Source organism: Capricornis sumatraensis, chromosome 16, assembly GCF_032405125.1.
Source record: "Capricornis sumatraensis isolate serow.1 chromosome 16, serow.2, whole genome shotgun sequence".
NCBI lineage: Eukaryota > Metazoa > Chordata > Mammalia > Artiodactyla > Bovidae > Capricornis > Capricornis sumatraensis.
Window position 1 is genome coordinate 71,229,551 of NC_091084.1, and position 20,477 is coordinate 71,250,027.

Genomic DNA, 20,477 nt, shown 5'->3' on the forward strand with positions numbered 1-20,477 from the left:
CCCGATTACCTCTGTTGCTGCTGCTTAGTCACTTCAGTCGTGTCCGACTCTTTGTGACTCTATGAACTGGAGCCTGTCAGACTCCTCTGCCCATGGAATTCTCCAGTCAAGAATACTGGAGTGGGTTCCCATGCCTTCCTCCAGGGGATCTTCCCAAGCCAGGTATCAAACCTGGGTCTCCTGCATTGCAGGCAGATTCTTTACGACTGAGCCACCAGGGAAGCCCTTCCCCCATTACCTCACCACCATCCAATCAGAAGAATGTGCACATGCTGACCACCCCTTTCTCATTGAACACTATGAGCCTCCTCACTACCCACTCCAGGGTGGTAGTTTTGAGGGCATTAGCCACCTATGGATCCCTTCGCCTGGCAAAGCACTAAAGCTCCTCTTTTCGACTTCACCCGAAACTGTCTCCATATTTCTGTTTGGCACAATTGAACAGAGGCCTACTTTCAGCAACTACTTGACTAGTCACAGATTTACAGTCAGTTACTAAATAGGTCACAAATATAACTTAGGAAATAATCCAGGTTAAAAGTTTTGATGAACAGTAAAGAACACATTTCAAAATAATCATTTATCTATCAGTTCAGTTCAATTCAGTCGCTCCGTTGTGTCCGACTGTTTGCGACCCCATGAATCGCAGCACGCCAGGCCTCCCTGTCCATCACCAACTCCCGGAGTTCACTCAGACTCATGTCCATCGAGTCAGTGATGCCATCCAGCCATCTCATCCTCGGTCGTTCCCTTCTCCTCCTGCCCCTAATCCCTCCCAGCATCAGAGTCTTTTCCAGTGAGTCAACTCTTCGCATGAGGTGGCCGAAGTACTGGAGTTTCAGCTTTAGCATCATTCCTTCCAAACATTGTATAGAATAATATAATTTACTTGCTGAGTAATGATGGCAAACATTTCTATAAACAAATAAACATTAACATAAGGCCAGTGTGGCAAATGACAATTGGACAAACAGTGCCAAATTGTGAAATCGCAGGTTAATGGAACAGAAAAACCCAGTAGAATAAAGATTTTATTTACTCCATTTCTCCATTTTTTTTCTTCCTCTCTTTGAAAGAATTCATATCTGACAGTTCAAATTTCAAAATGGCCTTTTGTTTAAACCATCAGAAACAAAATGTTCATCAGTTAGTGTCATAAATTTTGAGAGGAAAAAGGACATTGGAGCCAGTCCAACTCAGTCTCTAGAGAGATGCAGAAAATGAAGTCCAAAGAGGTGAAGCGGTGCTCAAAATTGTACCGACCTGTTTCCCAAAAGGAAACTCCACCTACCTTATCTCCAAAATTCAAGTCTAGTGAAATATTTTTTCCACTACACCATGTTTATCACTTTCTATATCAGCTTAACAGAATCTTGCAATAATAGCCCTCAAGGTTTTCATGGTTCCTTCCTATAGAAACTGGGTGTAACTATGTGCCTTACATTGTTCAATGAACCCAAAGCATATAAGATATAAGCAAAGACTTTAAAAGTGCTCGTGCATAGGGACACTTCCAGTCTTTTTGCTCTTGGAATCTTCTGGAACGATGTAAATAAGCAGATTTACATGCTGGCTGATGGAAAACTTGAAGCCAAGATATCCTTGTCAAACCACATCACCCTCAGAATCCTAGCTGATACACAGGCGGCCCAAGATGCATGAGTCTAGCTGAGATGAGCAGACTATGGCTTTATTGAGCCTTGCCCCACGTGATCAAAGCTAAACAAAGAGTTGCTCTTTTAAGCTACTAGATTCTGTGGTCATCTTTAAAAGAGTGCAAAACCCATGGGTACAATTAGTCAATGGCAGCATCTAACCAGTTACCAAGCCAAACATTTTGACTTTTCACTCTCCCTCGTGATCACCCTCCACATGAGACAAGGCATCCAGAACTCCCATTCTTCCTCACCAGTGACTCATTCTGACTCATGAATGAACTGCTTCTTCCCTCATAATTCCTCTGCCTCTGTCATTATCCCTGCCTGAATTTCTTTTGTCGCACCGCTTCTCAGCTACTAGTCCCCTCTCCAATCCTGTTAACCTCCAGTTCACCCTCTACTCTCCAGGCAAGGTCTACAATTCACACCTGCCAATAACTTCCCCTCATTCAAAATTTCAATAATTTCCCATCATTCTTAAAATACAATCAGAATTCAAACCATGGCAAGGCAAATCTTCTCCTGTTCTTTTTGGCACAGAATCTTTCTTTTCAAATTTAAGTTAGCAGGCATTCTGTCCTCTGACCTGGACTGACATTTCCCAATATCTCAGTGATGGGATATATAACAATTATACATCAGTTTCTTAACAGGAAACTGTGTGTTGTCTGTTTCCTGATTTCTTCCTGCAGGGTGGAACCTGCATGCAGCACAGGGGACCTACACCGTATGACCATGTCCCTGGTTCCCTAGGAAACGAGGGGGCCACAGGAGAGAAGGAAATTGAAGGAAGGAACTTCTCTGTGATTTGGTATAACAGAGTGGGCTGCCCAACTAGATCACTCACCATCCTCTGTGTGGATACACAACAGAATATAAGATTCCATCTTGTTTAAGTTACTGTACATAAGGTCTCTTTTTCAAGTTTCTTAGCTTATATTAATGGAGAAGGCAATGGCACCCCACTCCAGTACTCTTGCCTGGTAACTCCCATGGACGGAGGAGCCTGGTGGGCTGCAGTCCATGGGGTCGCTGAGGGTCGGACACGACTGAGCGATTTCACTTTCACTTTTCACTTTCATGCATTGGAGAAGGAAATGGCAACCCACTCCAGTATTCTTGCCTGGAGAATCCCAGGGACGGGGGAGCCTGATGGGCTGCCGTCTCTGGAGTCGCACAGAGTCAGACATGACTGAAGTGACTTGGCAGCAGCAGCAGTAGCAGCTTATATAAATGGCCTAATGAACTGCCATTACTTCATGGACTTATGGCTTCTGCCACTGTCTCGGTCGCACTTTTTTCCAATCTCTTCACCCTCTGAAGCTATCATCATCAGCTATTTACTTCCTAGAATACTCATCAAAGATTTTACCTCTCTTTCCTCTTAGTGAATACTTTTCCACTTCTATCCTTTGTATTTTTCTGACTAAATGCCACCCAATTGTAGGCCTATAGTCAGTATTTTTTTAGAAGCCTTTTCTGTTGTCCTCCAAGTCTGGGCTATATTTTCCTCTCATGTGTGACCATCATATTCTGACTCATGCTATTAAAGTGTAAAGCATGTTATTTTGCATTAGTGTGTTTGTCTTTGACTAAATGATAATTTTTGCAAATGCAAAAACAATAGCTCTTTCATTCACCTTTATGTGTGCTAATGACAGTGTAATTCTTGGTATGTATTGGGCATTACACATATGAATTGAATAAAAGCATGTCAAAGTATGAAAAAAAGTCTGAAAACAAACATATTTGACTCTAAATAGTAGTAGAGATGAAAGGGCTTTTAATTTTTTTATTTCAATATTTTCCAAAGTCTCTTAATAGTGCATACGTTACTTTTATAATCACTGCTGCTGCTGCTGCAAGTCGCCTCAGTCGTGTCTGACTCTGTGCAACCCCATAGACAGAAGCCCACCAGGCTCCCCTGTCCCTGGGATTCTCAAGGGAAAAACACTGGAGGGGGTTGCCATTTCCTTCTCCAATGTATGAAATCACTAACTATATTATAATAAGATATTTTTTTCTAAAGTATATGTTGGAAACTAAAGCTGACTTTTAATTTTAAGTTACACACGACCAGGAATACAAACATTAACTGGATAAAATAAGCTTCTGCCTGCTAGTTAGGTCAACTATTATATGCCCAGGCTAGCAATACGGAAATATGAAATACTGTAATTGACCAATTCTGAAGTTCTATCCCCAGAGAGATGAAGAAAATTAATATGGTCTGCTTCTCCCTTTCACTAAGACAAATTTGTGTGTAATAGGAGATACACTGTGGCTTATGGATGTGGGCTACATATATTCCCTTGGAGCTTGTTTGCAAAGGCTTATTTGTCCTGTCTTCCACCTAAGTTTTCATAGACGCTTTAAGGATTAAGGTTGTTTTGCAACTGAAATTTCACTTCTCTGGAGAGATTATGACAGAATCTTATGGGCTAGTCTCAAAGGACATTTGCATAGGATTACATTTTATAATCTAAAAGGTAAAAACTACTCCATTTCTTCTAGCCTTTAGAACAAAGTTGTAAATCTCCAGCTCACGTGGATTTGAGAAAGCAGAGCATCTGCTGGGAATATTTGCTCCTCACACATGAGACCCTAGCACCAGACATGTTGATTTCTTTGTCAGCAGCTGCAGGATATGCTATTGTTCTCCTTTTTGCCCTTGAAATTGTTAGGATGATTTGATTGATTTGGGTTGGTGTACATTCAGATTTAGATTTCTCATTGCTAAATTCATTCTTTGGGAAGGTAATGTATCATTACATGGAATCAAAGGAAATCTCCCTCAAAATCATCAGTTTAATGAGAACTGGTCATTCGTTCTGATGAGTTTTCCTCATCTTCTCTCGGAATGAAGACAAATGTCACAGATACATTATACAAAGAGAAAGGCTGGGCTAAGGTGAAGGCACAGATTAATTTAATTCCTGCTCTAGCTTCAAGTACCTAAATCATTCAAACCAACAACAGCAACGCAAAATTAATAGCTCCACATACTTTTGTATTTAACCTTGAAATATGGTCAGGCAATTTAAATCAATTCAACATGTAAATTCAATCAGTATAAAGAATCCATTAGTGATTGAGACCAATTTATTAACTCAAGAAATGTAAACTCAGTGTAATTGCATCATATATTCTATACTTATAACAGCTGAAGAACATTAGGAATTGTCAGAAAAGATCAAAACATTGGGAGGGTATTTATCAAAGGACAACTTAAAATATTAATTATCAACTTTTTTCAAATCATTGGTTATGTGTTCAAGTAAATTGCAGATAATTTACTAATATTACTTTGATAGATAAAAGAAAGTCTTGTATTAATCTACTCTACATAATCTCATCCCCTTGTGTTAAAAACCTTACTGAATTCTACTACCAAAATGGAAAAAATGCAAGCCATCAGATCTGAGATTCCTACTAAACCCTTCACAATATAATAAATTATTTCCATTAATGGAGTCAGAACCTGAACTCTGAAATCTCGTTGCATTTTTCCCACAACATTTTAACTAAAACTGACTTAACATATAACAACAAAATAAAACAAACTGTTTGGTGTTTGAAAAGGGGTTACTACATATTTGATTAAATCACAAATTTAGCATTGAATTTTCTTCTACAAAATCCTTTTCTAGAAACTTTCCTCTGTTTAAACACTTCTAGCATCAGGAAATTTACTACTTATTTTAGAATCAACTTACTTTATTCTAATCAATTTTATCTTTGATTCAAATTGTAAAGTTATTTACCTGCTATGTCACTTGGAATTCCAACAACTTGGCAGATGAGAGAGGACTTTATAATTAAGCTTATAAACATTACAATTTTAGATAAGGGTATAAATTAAGTCATTTTAGTAAGGACCAAAGATAATACATGCAGAGTAAAATCTAGAATAAAATACAGGGTTAGCAAACTCTGGCCCATGGGGAACCTGTTTTTATAGGCCAAGGAATAGCTATTTCATTTTAAAATTGTTAGAAAAAAAGAAAAAGTAATATTTCATAGTACGTGATAATGTATGGCATTTACAATTTAGTATCCATAAATAAAGCTTTATTGGAACACAGCCACATTCATTTGTTGACATATTGCCCATCGCTGCTAGTACACTATGTATATTTGAGTGTGACAGACACAAGTCCAAAATAGTTAACATCTTTACATAAAAAAAAAAGATCCCAGTCTAGAAAAAATGTTGTCTAATAGAATATAATGTAAAGCACAAATGTATTTAATTTCTTTTTAGTAAACAGGTTAAAAACTATAAACAGAACTAGATAAAATTAAATAAATAATATATTTTATTTAAATCAAAATATTCCAAACATGGTATCAATATGTAATCAATATAAATATCATAAGTGCAATATTTGGCATTTTTTCATACTTAAGGTTTAAAATATACTGTCTATTTCATATGTATAGCTCCTACCTCTTCAGACTGTCCATTTCAATACCCATAACCATGTATGGCTGGCAGCCACTGTACTGAACACTGTAGGTACAGATGACAGATCTTGTCATGTTTAGTCACACCTCCATCTACCAAATAGCATGTCTACATTTTATTGAGTTCACATTTTCTACTGTATTCTGCTGATTCTTTCCTTTCCTGCTGGAGGCTTGGGCCAAAGGTGACTTGCTGGAGTTTGGTGGGGTGGGGCACTCATGGGCTTCCCTGCTGGCTCAGAGGGTAAAGAATCCGCCTGTATTGCAGGAGACTTGGCTCCGATCCCTGCGTCAGGAAGATTCCCCTGGAGGAGAGCAGGCAAGCCCCTCCAGTATTCTTGCTTGGAGAATCCCCATGGACAGAGGAGCCTGGCGAGCTACAGTCTGTAGCATCGCAGAGTCGGACACAACTGAGCTGCTAAGCACAGAATGAGGGACTTCTTGATGCACTTGCTGTTCACGAGACTGGTGGTAAAATCCTGGAAGTGCGCTTGTTTATTTCTACCCACGTTAAAATCCTATATTTTGAATTGAATGTAAGAAACTAGGTGCTTCCTCTCGATTACAGAACAGGAAGAAATGTCATTTCTTTTGCTCTAGAGAGGATTTTGCTGTTAATGTAGTCTATTTAATTAGTTTTCTTGGCAACTACAGCTCACCGTTGACTCTTATTATACCTACAGGAAAATGTCACCTCTATATCCTTTTTTAAAGTGCTGCAATTACTGCCACATAAGCCCAGCTTACCCTCACGAAGGGCTTCTCCTTTCCGTTCTCACTTCTGAGTTGTGATTCAGAATCACGCTCACACGGAACGCTGGTGGTTGACAAGCAAGACTGTGTTCTTCAGCTACAAAAACAAGCAAACGAAAACCAATGTCAGGACTTGCATTTTGAAGGGGAAGAAAATAGAACTTGATTGATCATACTGATTTCAGTTCATATTATTTCACTATACATTTTTTTTTTCTGAATTTCATTGTTAAATATCTTGATCATTAAAAGGTAAGAAAAGGGGTGGTGAAACTTGTTGCTAAAGAACTCCAGAAAAAAATCACACGTGTTTACTTAGTTCAAGCACTTTTAGTTTTTGTGGACTTGTGTTCACAGAGCTGTGAATTTCTAGTGATTTTAATTTTTGCAATAATGTTTTAATGTGATAAAATTGTTCCCAGATGTTAAGATTGAATTAAACATCAAGAATTATGTCACTAAAAATTCCATTTGTTTGTTTCAGATAATAACAATATAGTTCCATGTGTCTCCGTGTCTGAGCATGGTGAAGACCCACTGTTTTAGGATATGTTTCATTCTTTTTTGTCAATGTTACTTTATTCTCTCTTTCTTTAAGGTTTTTACATCAAACCCAGAGTGCCGAATGGGGAGTATGAAGTATGAATTCTGACTATAGAAAGTGTAAAAATCAGTTCCTATTTCCTTCCCTTTCAAATCATAATACAAATGTTAACTGCTACAGATTCTAAGAAAGAATAGTTTAAGACTGTTATAATTGGTTCAAAAACAACAGTTGTGTATTACCTCTCAACAAATATAAAGTATGCTCAACTCTCTACAGTGAGGCACAGAAACTGTGAGGAAATTCAGTGAATATAAGGACTGACAGTAATGTAACACTGGTATCTAATATTTTATGGGCTTAGTTTATGGTAATATTCTGCAAAGATTTCATATATATCTCATTAAATATAACAGATCTATGAGATTACTCAATACTATTCCCATTTTACAGGTAAGGAAGTAGATTTATTGAATTTGAGTAACTCTTTCAAGGTTAAAACTATACAAGAATACTATTTTTTTTTTCAAATAAAGACACTTTTATTTTTGGTTATTCATTGAAGGCCCAATGACAAAAATCCTTATATTTGTTTTGATAGACTGTCCTCTCACTTCATGGCAAATAGATGTGGAAACAGTGGAAATAGTGACAGACTATTTTGAGGGGCTCCAAAATCACTGCAGAGGGTGACTGCAGCCATGAAATTAAAAGATGCTTACTCCTTGGAAGGAAAGTTATGACCAACCTAGACAGCATATTAAAAAGCAGAGACATTACTTTGCCACAAAGGTCCATCTAGCCAAGGCTATGGTTTTTCCACTGGTCATGTATGGATGTGAGAGTTGGACTGTGAAGAAAGCTGAGCACCGAAGAATTGATGCTTTTGAACTGTGATATTGGAGAAGACTCTTGAGAGTCCCTTGGGCTACAAGGAGATCCAACCAGTCCATCCTAGAGGAGATCAGTCCTGGGTGTTCATTGGAAGGACTGATGTTGAAGCTGAAACTCTAATACTTTGGCCACCTAATGTGAAGAACTGACTCATTTGAAAAGACCCTGATGCTGGGAAAGATTGAAGGCGGGAAGAGAAGGGGAGGACAGAGAATGAGATGGTTGGTTGGCATCACTGACTCGATGGACATGAGTTTGGGTTAGACTCCAGGAGTTGGTGATGGACAGGGAGGCCTGGCGTGCTGCAGTCCATGGGGTTGCAAAGAGTCAGACACAACTGAGCGACTCAATTGAACTGAGTCTGTCCCCTACTAAAGTTTATTTTCTGTGAAAATTCTGACTTTCCTTCTAAACCTCTAACAAAAACACATTCTAAATAGACTGCTTATTTTCCAAAATCAGTCATGTTTTGATTTTGAAAAAAAAAATAAAAAATAGAATACAAATGACAACAGTGGCATTTAAGAAACTGTATTTCTTTGTAAATAGCGTGTTTCCCCTAAGGAATAGAAATTATGAAAGGATGTTACACTCAGACGAGTAATTTACAAATAATAAATAAACTGCATCATCGATCACAGAACTACAACCTCCCCTATTGAACTCGCTTCTTTCCGGGTTTCTTATTTTTTTGTGAATATGATTGTCTGCCTCCCAGTTCTGTGGACTCAGATCTCACAATCTTTCTCTTCTCTGCCCCTCATGTGGAATAATTTGCCAACCCTTTGAATTCTGAATGGACAACACACACAGCCCTTCAAAAATTCTCCTTTTCACTTGTAACACCATAATTATTGTCTTTTCTGTTGTACTTCCCTCCAAATTGAGATCCTTGACCAAGCTTCCTCCTTCTGATTCTCTCCAGATATTTGTGCAAACTTCCTGTTGCTCTAGCACTGTTCTGCATAGTACTTAAGTATTAATCCTGGAGTCAGGATACCAGGGTTCAAATTTTGGCTCCACCACTGACTCACTCAGATTCTAGGCCAGTCCCTAAAACGGTAGGCTTCAGTTTCTCTAACATTAGAATAACAGTATTGCCTATGTCATCAGGTTATTCTCAAGACTATAAAATCAAATTTGTACAGCCCTTAAAATAGTGCCCATAACAAATATTATTCGCTATTATTTTTTTTATATTCAGGGGGAAAGTCTTCAGTAGTTTTACGTTTTTGAATGTGGCATTCAAGGTCCTCAACATCTAGTTCCAATCCATGTGTGTGCTTTATTTTGGTCACTGCTGCTGCTGCTAAGTCACTTCAGTCCTCTGTGTGACCCTGCAGAAGGCAGCCCACCAGGCTCCGCTGTCCCTGGGATTCTCCAAGCAAGAACACTGGAGTGGGTTGCCATTTCCTTCTTCAGTGCATGAAAGTGAAAAGAGAAAGTGAAGTCGCTTAGTTGTGTCCGACTCTTTGCCACCCCATGGACTGCAGCCCACCAGGCTCCTCTGTCCATGGGATTTTCCAGGCAAGAAAGAGTACTGGAGTGGGTTGCCATTGCCTTCTCCACAACCACCCAGAACTGTGGGATTTTAGTTCCCCAACTGGAGACTAATCTTGTACCCTTGGCAGTGAAAGTACTCAGTCCTAACCACTGGACTCCCAGGGAAGTCCCCAAATCCATTCTTGCCATCACATTTTCTCATGATTCCAACTCAAACCAATTCAACATCTGGTTAGACAGAACTCATCTATATAATGGAGAGGATTAAAATGCCAGACACATTACTTATCAATGAGGCAATACTTGCACTGAGAATCTTCATAAATGAGAACTGTACCAGACCAGGCCATTAAGGTAAAGGAGAAGACACCCACAGAGCATTCCACACCCACACTGCACTCAGCCATGTAGGATCATGTTATACACTTGCCCGTGTCCTCCTCAAGTCCTCTATGCTCTCTGCTTAGAATTCCCATTTTTCCCTCATTGTCAACACTTAAAAACCTGTTACATCTCCTAAGACTCAATTCAAAAGTTCTTTTTTTTTTTTCAAGGAAGCCTTGATTTCACTATCTGAAAATCATTTACATTTTTTCCTTCTCATGGCATCTTAGCCAGATCTCTCTGTGGGGCATTACATATTCTATTTTCATAGCTGTTTATGCATAGAATAAAAGTTCCTTGGAATTAGGAGCTGTGTACAAACTATTTTTTGCTTCTTACAACACTCAATCTCTAATAAATATCCAGAAGATAGTTGTGCAATTAAGTGAATGTTGTTTTAAAGCCAGAAGAACTCAGGATAGAACTGATTTCCTCAAGTCACTGATCCTGGTTATGAGTTCCCTAAGGACAGAAATTATGTTCGGTTTGTTCATCACCATATTCCTGATGTAATATGTCATGAATATTTCTGAATCAATATCAGCTCATACCAGTGGCAATAATATTCACCAAAATCCAGTTGTCACAAGGTCATTATTCACTCTTTTAAATTATTAATTTTTATTATATTTGAAATCTAAGAATTATACACTCTTCTCACCATTCTGTGTTAATGTCTCTGCTATCTGATTATTATAGCCAAATATATTCATTCATTTGATGTTTTAAGGTGGTTATGGATTAACATTTCTATATAGTATGTCTATTCTTTTATTGCTGAAACATAATGAAAGTGCATTTGTGTTTAAACATATCCTTTTTCATTAAAAGTTTATGGAAATTCTAGACTTGCACAATGGATTCTTTTAAAAACATGTTCAAAAAAAAAAAAAAAAGTTTAGGCACTGGGGACCAGAGGATTGTCATTTAAATGAGTCAGGTCTGCGAAGAAGGTCAGAGTGTGAGATTACAAATTTTGGTCAACATTATATTTGGCTAAAAAACAAAAACACCAAAAAAACAAATCTCAGCAGGTTTGTTTAATTGAATGATGTTCTCAAATCCACTTTCATTAGCTAGAGTGCTGCAGGACCCAGCCATTCAGGAAGTAAATCTGTTTCTAGTAGCTTATAGAGATAATGATAAGCCATTTTAAAGTCTGGATTTATTAAAAATGACTGAAATACATTATAGGGCAACAGTAACTTGGTAATGCTTGGTTTACCAACCAGTGGGATGGAGTTACAAATGCATTAACATTTATACAAAAGAAAGCAAGTAGCAGTGAGTCTCTATTGTTTTTGACATAGTTAAACAAACTGTTATTTCACTTTATGTGACTAATAAAATAAGACCTATCAAATAGAAGAAACATTCCCTTTTGGAACTTAAACAATGTGAAAACTCTAGTATTAATGAAACGAAAATCTTCCTCCTTTATGCACATGGGTGCTATATTCATTAAAATACACACGGAGACACAGGAAGAAGAAGCTATCTTTTCTTAGAATAGATAGCTATCACATTGATTATTTTTATGACTAAGGTTTGATCAAGCAGAACATACAGAGTTAGAAAGCAAAATATAACCCCAGGAAGAGGGGAATTAACAACTATGGAGTGTACCTATGAAATCTAATTATATACATGCACATTAATCTCTGTCATTAATTTCCCTGAAGTGTGAAGTTAACAAACCTAGACAGTGTATTAAAAAGCAGAAACGCCACTTTGCTGACAAAGGTCCTTATAGTAAAAGCTATGTTTTTCCAGTAGTCATGTACAGATGTGAGAGCTGGACCATAAAGAAGGCTGAGCACTGAGGAATTGATGCTTTTGAATTGTTCTGAAGAAGACTCTTGAGAATCCCTTGAACTGCAAGGAGACCAAGCCAGTCAATCCTGAGGAAAATCAACCCTGAATATTCATTGGAACAACTGATGCTGAAGCTCCAATACTTTGGTCACCTGATGGGAAAAGCCAGCTCATTAGAAAAGACTCTGATGCTGGGCAAGATCACAGGCAAAGGAGAAGGGGGTGGAGAGGATGATATGGTTAGATAGCATCACTGACACAATGGGCATGAATTTGCACAAACTCCAGAAAATAGTGGAGAACAGAGGAGACTGGTGTAATGCAGTCGACGGGGCCACAAAAAGTCAGACACAACTTAGTGACTGGCCAACAACAACGTTACTTTCAAGCCATTTTTGATTTTGTTCTTGAAGATTTCAGACTCCTGGTCTTTCCATCCATGTGCATATCTTTACTCATACACTGGAAAATATTTACTGAGGCGAGGTGAATAAGATGTGTAAGCTCATTGCCCCATGCAGTGTATGGTTTAATCATGGAAGAACATGTTAAACAAATAAAAAAAGGGCTGAGTCCCTTTGCTGTCCAAATGAAAATATCTCTACATTGTTAATATAAAGTAAATATATAATAAAATATTAATATAAAATAAAATGCAAAAAATAAAGCACAGGATGCTCTAAGCAAAACCAGCTTCATAGGCACAGTGTCTGAGGAATCTCATGAGAGTTCATGTTCAGAAAAGCTGCAGACTTGGTTTAATGCTGTCCCATTGCTGTCCTGAAATATTTTGATAATTTAAAGTGGCAAATTGTGTTACAATTAAGTCCAGTGGTAGAAGGGAATATGCAGGTGACTAGAGGAGACAGTGCAATATAAATGTCTACCATCCTTCTTCTGACCCCATTTATATGTAGCACAGAATCCTGGTGAAAACTAGGATATGTGGTGGTTCACTGCTATTTAAAAGAATATAAATATCTTACATCTGAGACTGAGTAAGCAGGCACACTGACAGCACCCAGAGGCAACCCTTTCTATCAAGCACCTGCTTTGAACGCAGAAAGGGGCTAATGACATTGAAAGAAATATGAGCAACCCAGAAAGTCTATAATATCTTTTCTTATTCATGTTGCTTTCCTGTATCAGCCAACCACTTATGTTGGATAGGGTGACACTGAGCAAAGGTGAAAGGGTAACCCACAGTTCCTTGTCTTGTCTACCCTTTTCATCCGTCAAGCTGAAAGTAGAGAAACTTAATAGAATATGTGCATGTCAAGAAATGAAAGTGAAAGTGAAGTTGCTCAACTGTGCCTGAATCTTTGTGACCCCATGGTCTGCAGCCTGCCAGGCTTCTCTGTCCATGGGATTTTCCAGGCAAGAATACTGAAGTGGGTTGCCTTTTCCTTCTCCAGTAGTTCAGTTCAGTCGCTCAGCTGTGTCCAACTTTTGCAACCCTATGGACTGCAGCACTCCAGGCCTCCCTGTCCATCACCAACTCCTGGAGTTTACCCAAACTCATGTCCATTGAGTCAATGATGCCATCCAACTATCTCATCCTCTGTTGTCCCCTTCTCCTCCTGCCTTCAATCCTTCCCAGCATCAGGGTCTTTTCAAATGAGTGCTCTTTGCAGCAGGTGGCCAAAGTATTGGAATTTCAGCTTCAACATCAGTCTTTCCAATGAATATTCAGAACTGATTTCCTTTAGGATGGACTGGTTGGATCTCCTTGCTGGCCAAGTGACTCTCAAGAGTCTTCTCCAACACCACAGTTCAAAGGCATCAATTCTTTGGCACTCAGCTTTCTTTATAGTCCAACTCTCACATCCATACATGACCACTGGAAAAACCATAGCTTTGATTAGACAGACCTTTGTTGGCAAGGTAATGTCTCTGCTTTTTAATATCCTGTCTAGGCTGGTCATAGCTTTTCTTCCAAAGGAGCAAGCATCTTTTAATTTCATGGCTGTAGTCACCATCTGCAGTGATTTTGGAGCCCAGAAAAATAAAGCCTCTGACTGCTTCCACTGTTTCTCCATCTATTTTGCCATAAAAATACCTAAATTAGTTCTGTGCAACATTTCTTTTGTTCTGATAAGAAGGAAATACATACATGCATGCATGAAATACAAAATAGGAATTGTGCAATTTCTGTTTTTGCATACATGTTAAACTCATATTTGCTATTAGAATCGGCTTTGAACACTATCATAATAAATGTCAAAATACAATCATTTAAAATGTTATACTATATTTTAATAATGCATGAAACTAATGCTAGTAGTTACAAATTTTAACTTTTCTTTACTAAGAACATCAAATAACAAAAAAAAGCATCATGACAAATTAAGTAAGAAGGAAGAAGAAGAGAGAAGCTTTATAATCTAACAGTTTTTGCAATACTTTTGCTTTTTGAACAAGCGGTTCCACATATTCCTTTTGGGCTGGACCCTGCAAGTTATGTCAGTGGACCTGTTGTAAGAATATGTGGACAAGATCTGATTAAGCCTAGGAAGGTAGGGGATGACTTCTTGCCAGGTGATAATTAAATTGAGAGTAAAGATGAGCAAGAGTGAAGCAGATATAAACGACAGTAGGAAGCCTGAGAGGGAAGTTGGGGGCAGTGGTTAGATGTTCCAGGCAGAGTGTCGGGTCCAAAGTCACTAAAGGAAGAATAAAGTGTTTGTGGAGCAGACATAAAGTTAATGTGGTTGGAACTTGAGTAGGTGTGGGATTGCTCTGGGTAAGGCTTCTACCATGTTGTAGTTCTTTGTAAGAAAACAATAGGGTTGAAATCAGGGCAGCTGGAAAATCCAGGCTTGATGAGGAAAAAAGCTATAACTATGTGCATAACTATATTATGATTTGATCCTCAGTTATAACTATGTGCCTGGCGTTTTGCCAAGTAAATTACCTTTACTTTTCAGTTCTCTCAACAACCAAGCAAAGTGGGATTTACTGGTTTCATTATTAAGACAAGGAAATAGGAGGCTCAGATGGATGGGGGCATTTGTCCTTGGTCATCTAGCTGGTGAGTGACACTCACAGATGAAAGAGTTTCTCTAAATATAAACTAGAATGGAAGCTCCAGGAGGGAAGGGACTTTGCCTGTCTTTGTGTTTCTATTTTCTTGGCATATACACAATACCCGGCACATACCAAGCTCTCAATATTTGTTAAATGAATGAATGAATGACTGGGGTAAGTCTTATTTGGCAAATTCACTGTGTCTTCATGATTTCAAATGAGTCTTAGAGTATTTGAATGGAATTTTTGTAAATTTTGAGTATCAGTTTCTTTTCAAATAAACTATAAAAATAAAAAGGGAAAGCAGCAAGTTTAGCTGAAAGTGAAAAGAGAGGAAGGTAGAGTATAGACTTAGCCTTTATTAACTGTATGACCTTCAATTGAAGTCACTCCCCTTCAATTCTTATTTTATTTTTTTTTTTCCCAATGAACTAGAGCAGGTTGTATGAGAACTCCTTTCTGGTTCTCACATATTATGATTTGATCCTGTGAACTGTCTAGCAATAATACAATATAAAGCATAAGGTTGCTCTTCCCTACAAAGAGGAAACACAAAATAAGATCATACAATTCTGAGGCACCAAATTCCTCAAACAATCTCACTCCATTCGTTCATTCATGTATTCATTCATTCATTCTTTTAGCAAGGCTTTCTGAGAGGTTGACCATACCTCATGCCCACAAAAAGCCTTCTGCTGAAAAGCTGAAATGGACAAATGATCTCCATTTCTGGAAGCAGGAAGACCTTGAATCAGTAGAGCCTGGCTTAGAGTTTATCTGCAACTCAAAGATGGTAAAAAACAAATCAATTTCCATTTTGAATGGTGACTCTGGGATCGAGCAGAGCCGATGCTGCAGTAATGCAGAATAAAATGACGGCACTCTTCAGAATAAACCCTGACATGTGACTCATTTGACTACGTCCCTTACTTTGACTTTCCTTTGGTGAAAGAGCAAAGGCAGACAGTCATAAAACTTCCAACACAGAACAAGATCTGTGCCTGCCACTCCTAAAGACCAGTCCCACCAACAGAGAGGCAAGCACGTGATTAAGAAGAGCTGGGCAAGAAGCATAATGCTCACACGGGGTCCAAGAGGCAGAGCTCACTGAGACGAGACAGATACGATGTTCCCACACTAAGATGTGATTTTCCTGGTAGCACAAGAGGCATTTTTTACAGGAAATGAGCATGACAAAGGGATGAAGAAGGTAGCACTGGGCTTAGATGTTTAGGGAACTTCTGTTGTGTCTCATGTTTGGGGAGGATGAACTAGTGAAGAAGGCAAGTTTACTTAAGTGTTTATGAAGGTAGACAACATCAGAAGGAGACAGTCAACACTAGCTAACACCTGGAGCAATGTAGCAACTATTATGAAAAGATTTACTTTGAAATTCTAGGATCGAATGAGTTAATAATAGCTAACAAGCAATCGCAGTTTTTAAAGGCAAGGTGGCTGTAGAATGTGCCTCCCTGACCTCTAAGTTCAGAGAGCTTGATGGAAGGGATCCAGCTGCGGGGCTCTGAGATCAACTGCCACATTTGTACCCCAGCTGTGTTTTCACTCAAGCTGCTTCAAACCAAGGGTGGAGCATAGTGGCTTCACTCTGTAAGACATGGAGCCCCTCTAACAGCTGACTCTGTTCTGAGGAGGCATCTGTCCATTGACAGCCTTACTGAATCTTTCTTGGTCTGCATGATGGCTCAGTGGTTAAAGAATTTGCTTGCAATCAGGAGACTCAGGAGACATGAGTTCGATTCCTGGGTCAGGAGGATCCCCTTTAGAAGGTAATGGCAACCCAGTATTCTTGCCTGAAGAATCCCATGGACAGAAGAACCTGATGGGCTATAGTCCATGGGGTCGCAAAGAGCTGGACATAACTGAGCAACTAAGCACAGTGATCCAGGAAGCTTCCACCCAACTTCTGTTCACTTGGGATTCAAAGTACATCCTGGTCCAGTGATTCCCCAGCCTTCCTACTAACTCCACCCTCATTTTCTTTGAAAAACTTTGATTTTTAGAAAATCTGATCTTTGTGTCTGTTTCCTGGGAGACCTAGATTAACACAAACATACATGTAGAGAAGAAACCTGCTGAGTGAATCACTCTTGGTCTCAATCTGGTGAATGATTCACAGAGAAATACACAATCTCTGCACTTAATGAATTGAAAGGGACATGAACAAGTTGAAATGCACTGAGTACTAATCATGCATTGGGTGCTGAACTAACTGCTTCTCATGCCTTATGTCACTTACTTCTTTCAACAACCCCATGTAATAGTTTATTTATAGATGAAACTATAGCTGGCCAGCTCATGAGTGCTGGAGCCAGAATTTCAAGCCAGGTCTTCATTTTCCTTTATTGGTTTAAAGCAATTTATTGCTGCAAAGGACTTTACTTTAAAGTCTATGCCTTTAATGATCTTATACTACATCCATTACCAACAGTATCCTTGGTATCATTTTATACGGTAAGAAAACAATAGCATGCTTATAGAAGAAAAAATATTGCATTCATCATCACTAAGGCTACCATCATCATCACCCTCACCTTCATCATCAATCTTAATCTAAAAGAAACTTATAGTTATTGATAATATGCATTCTGTTCTTTACTTCTTATGATTACCCAGTGAATTAGGCAAACATTAGAAATGAAGCTCAGAGGTACCATCTCAACCTAAGTCCAGCATTTTTTCACTGAATCATGCCACCTCCTTCTCTATGCTACACCTTTGCCCAGGGTGAATTAAAGATGTTGGAGATTTAATACTTTGCTTATACATCTGTTTTTAACTGCCAAAAGGACACTTGGAATCTTGGTTTAATAGCTGGACTCAGTAGGGCAGACATGATGTCCTTATTTTAGAAACAGCTTTCTCTCTAGGACCAGGGGATTGAGCAATTTGGGTGGTATTATAGGAAAACTTTTGCCTCTGGGTCAGTCACTGGGCTCCAGACCAAGTCAGTAATGATCAAATGCCAGTCTGTCTGACAGCTGTCTGGTGGCCTCTGTGATAGGGCCTCCAGCCAGTCACTTGTGGGCAACCTTCCATGCTGCATCCAGCGCCTGCTGCCATTTCTAATGGCAGGCACAGCAGAAAGGTTGGCAGTTCAAATAGGCACAGAGACCCTGGTATCCATTATTCGAGACCAACACTTAAATTCTAATTTAATAACAGCTCCCAAACCAGTACCAATTTCTCTCCAAAAGAAGGTTCTTTCTCTGGGCCATCTGCCCCACTCATCAGCCCACCACATTCTCTTTTCAAATAGTGAGATGAAAATTTACCTTTGAATTAAGCACAAGGTCAGATAAAATAAGTCACTGTGAACAGTCATTATATTTCCTGTCACTGGACCAATTAAGATTTCCAGCTGTCATTTTCTGATGTTGCAGTGCCATAAAAAATGACACTGAGACGCATTGATCTGTGTCAAAGCTGCTTCCAAGGGAAAATGGGACCCAAAATAATGATAATTGTCATAGGATGTCACACCATTAAATGAAAACATAAAAAGCAAAACACTGTGGGGAATCTGCAAAGTCATCCTCCTTGTCGAGGTGAGACCACGGCACACCAAGGCGAGCCCACTGTTTCAGTGACTATTCTTACTCTAAGGTGGATACCCTCCCTGGTCTGTAATAAAACAGATTCTGCCCTGTTCATGCTAATTTGATTTCAATTGAAGTTTCAAACTCGTAATCATTTGAATAAGAGAATCTTGCTGGAATCTCAAGATTTATGTAAAGTAGGTCACCTACTTCTTATACTTTCAAATAGTTCAGCCCATTAGATCCCCTTTACCAAAAACTGCAAACTCTAATGTTTGCTTCAGTTCAGTTCCGTTGCTCAGTTGTGTCCAATTCTCTGTGACCTCATGGACTGCAGCATTCCAGGCTTCCCTGTCCATCACCAACTCCTGGGGCTTGCTCAAATTCATGTCCATTGAACTGGTGATGCCTTCCAACCATCTCATCCTCTGTCGTCCCCTTCTCCTCCCACCTTCAATCTTTTCCAGCATCAGGGTCTTTTCAAATGAGTCATTTCTTCACATCAGGTAGCCAAAGTATTGAAGTTTCACCTTCAGCATCCGTCCTTCCAATGAATATTCAGGCCTGATTTCGTTTAGAATGGACTGGTTGGATCTCTTCGTAGTCCAAGGGACTCTCAAGAGTCTTCTCCAGCACCACAGCTCAAAAGCATCAATTCTTCGGTGCTCAGCTTTCTTTATAGTCCAACTCTCACATCCATACATGACTATTGGAAAAACCATAGCTTTGACTAGACGGACCTTTGTTGGCAAAGTAATGTCTATTCTTTTTAATATGCTGTATATGTTGGGCATAGCTTTTCTTCCAAAGAACAAGCGTCTTTTAATTTCATGGCTGCAGTCACCATCTGCAGTGATTTTGGAGCCCCCCAAAGTAAAGTTTCTCACTGTTTCCATTGTTTCCCCATTATATGCCATGAACAGATGGGACTGGATGCCATGATCTCTGTTTTCTGAATGTTGAGTTTTAAGCCAACTTTTTCACTCTCCTCTATCACTTTCATCAACAGGCTCTTTAGTTCCCCTTCACTTTCTGCCATAAGGGTGGTGTCATCTATGTATCTGTGGTTATTGATATTTCTCCTGGCAATCTTGATTCCAGCTTATACTTCATCCAGTCCGGTGTTTCACATGAGGTGCTCTGCATATAAGTTAAATAAGCAGGGTGACAATATACAGCCTTGACGTACTCCTTTCCTTATTTGGAACCAATCTGTTTTTCCATGTCCAGGTCTAACTGTTGCCTCTTGACTTGCATACATATTTCTCAGGAGGCAGGTCAGGTGGTATGGTATTCCCATCTCTTTCAGAATTTTCCACACTTTGTTGTGATCCACATAGTCAAAGGCTTTGGCATAGTCAATAAAGTAGAGGAAGACATTTTTTTGAAATCTCTTGCTCTTTCTATGATCCAGCAGATCGTGTCAATTTGTTCTCTGGTTCCTCTGCCTTTTCAAAATCTAGCTTGAACATCTGGATGTTCATGGTGCATGTACTGTTGAAGTCTGGCTAGGAGGATTTTGAGCATTACTTTGCTAGCATATGAGATGAGTGTAGTTGTGCAGTAGTTTGAACATTTTTGAGCATTGCCTTTCTTTGGGATTGAAATGAAAATGGATCCTTTTCCCACCCTGTGGCCACTGTTGAGTTTTCCAGATTTCTTGGCATTTTGAGTGCATCACTTTACAGCGTCATCTTTTAGGATTTGAAATAGCTCAACTGGAATTCCATAACCTCCACTAGCTTTGTTCATAGTGATGCTTCCTAAGGCCCACTTGACTTCGCATTGCAGGATGTCTGGCTCTAGGTGAGTGATCACACCATCGTGGTTATCTGGGTCCTGAAGATCTTTTTTGTATAGTTCTTCTGTGTATTC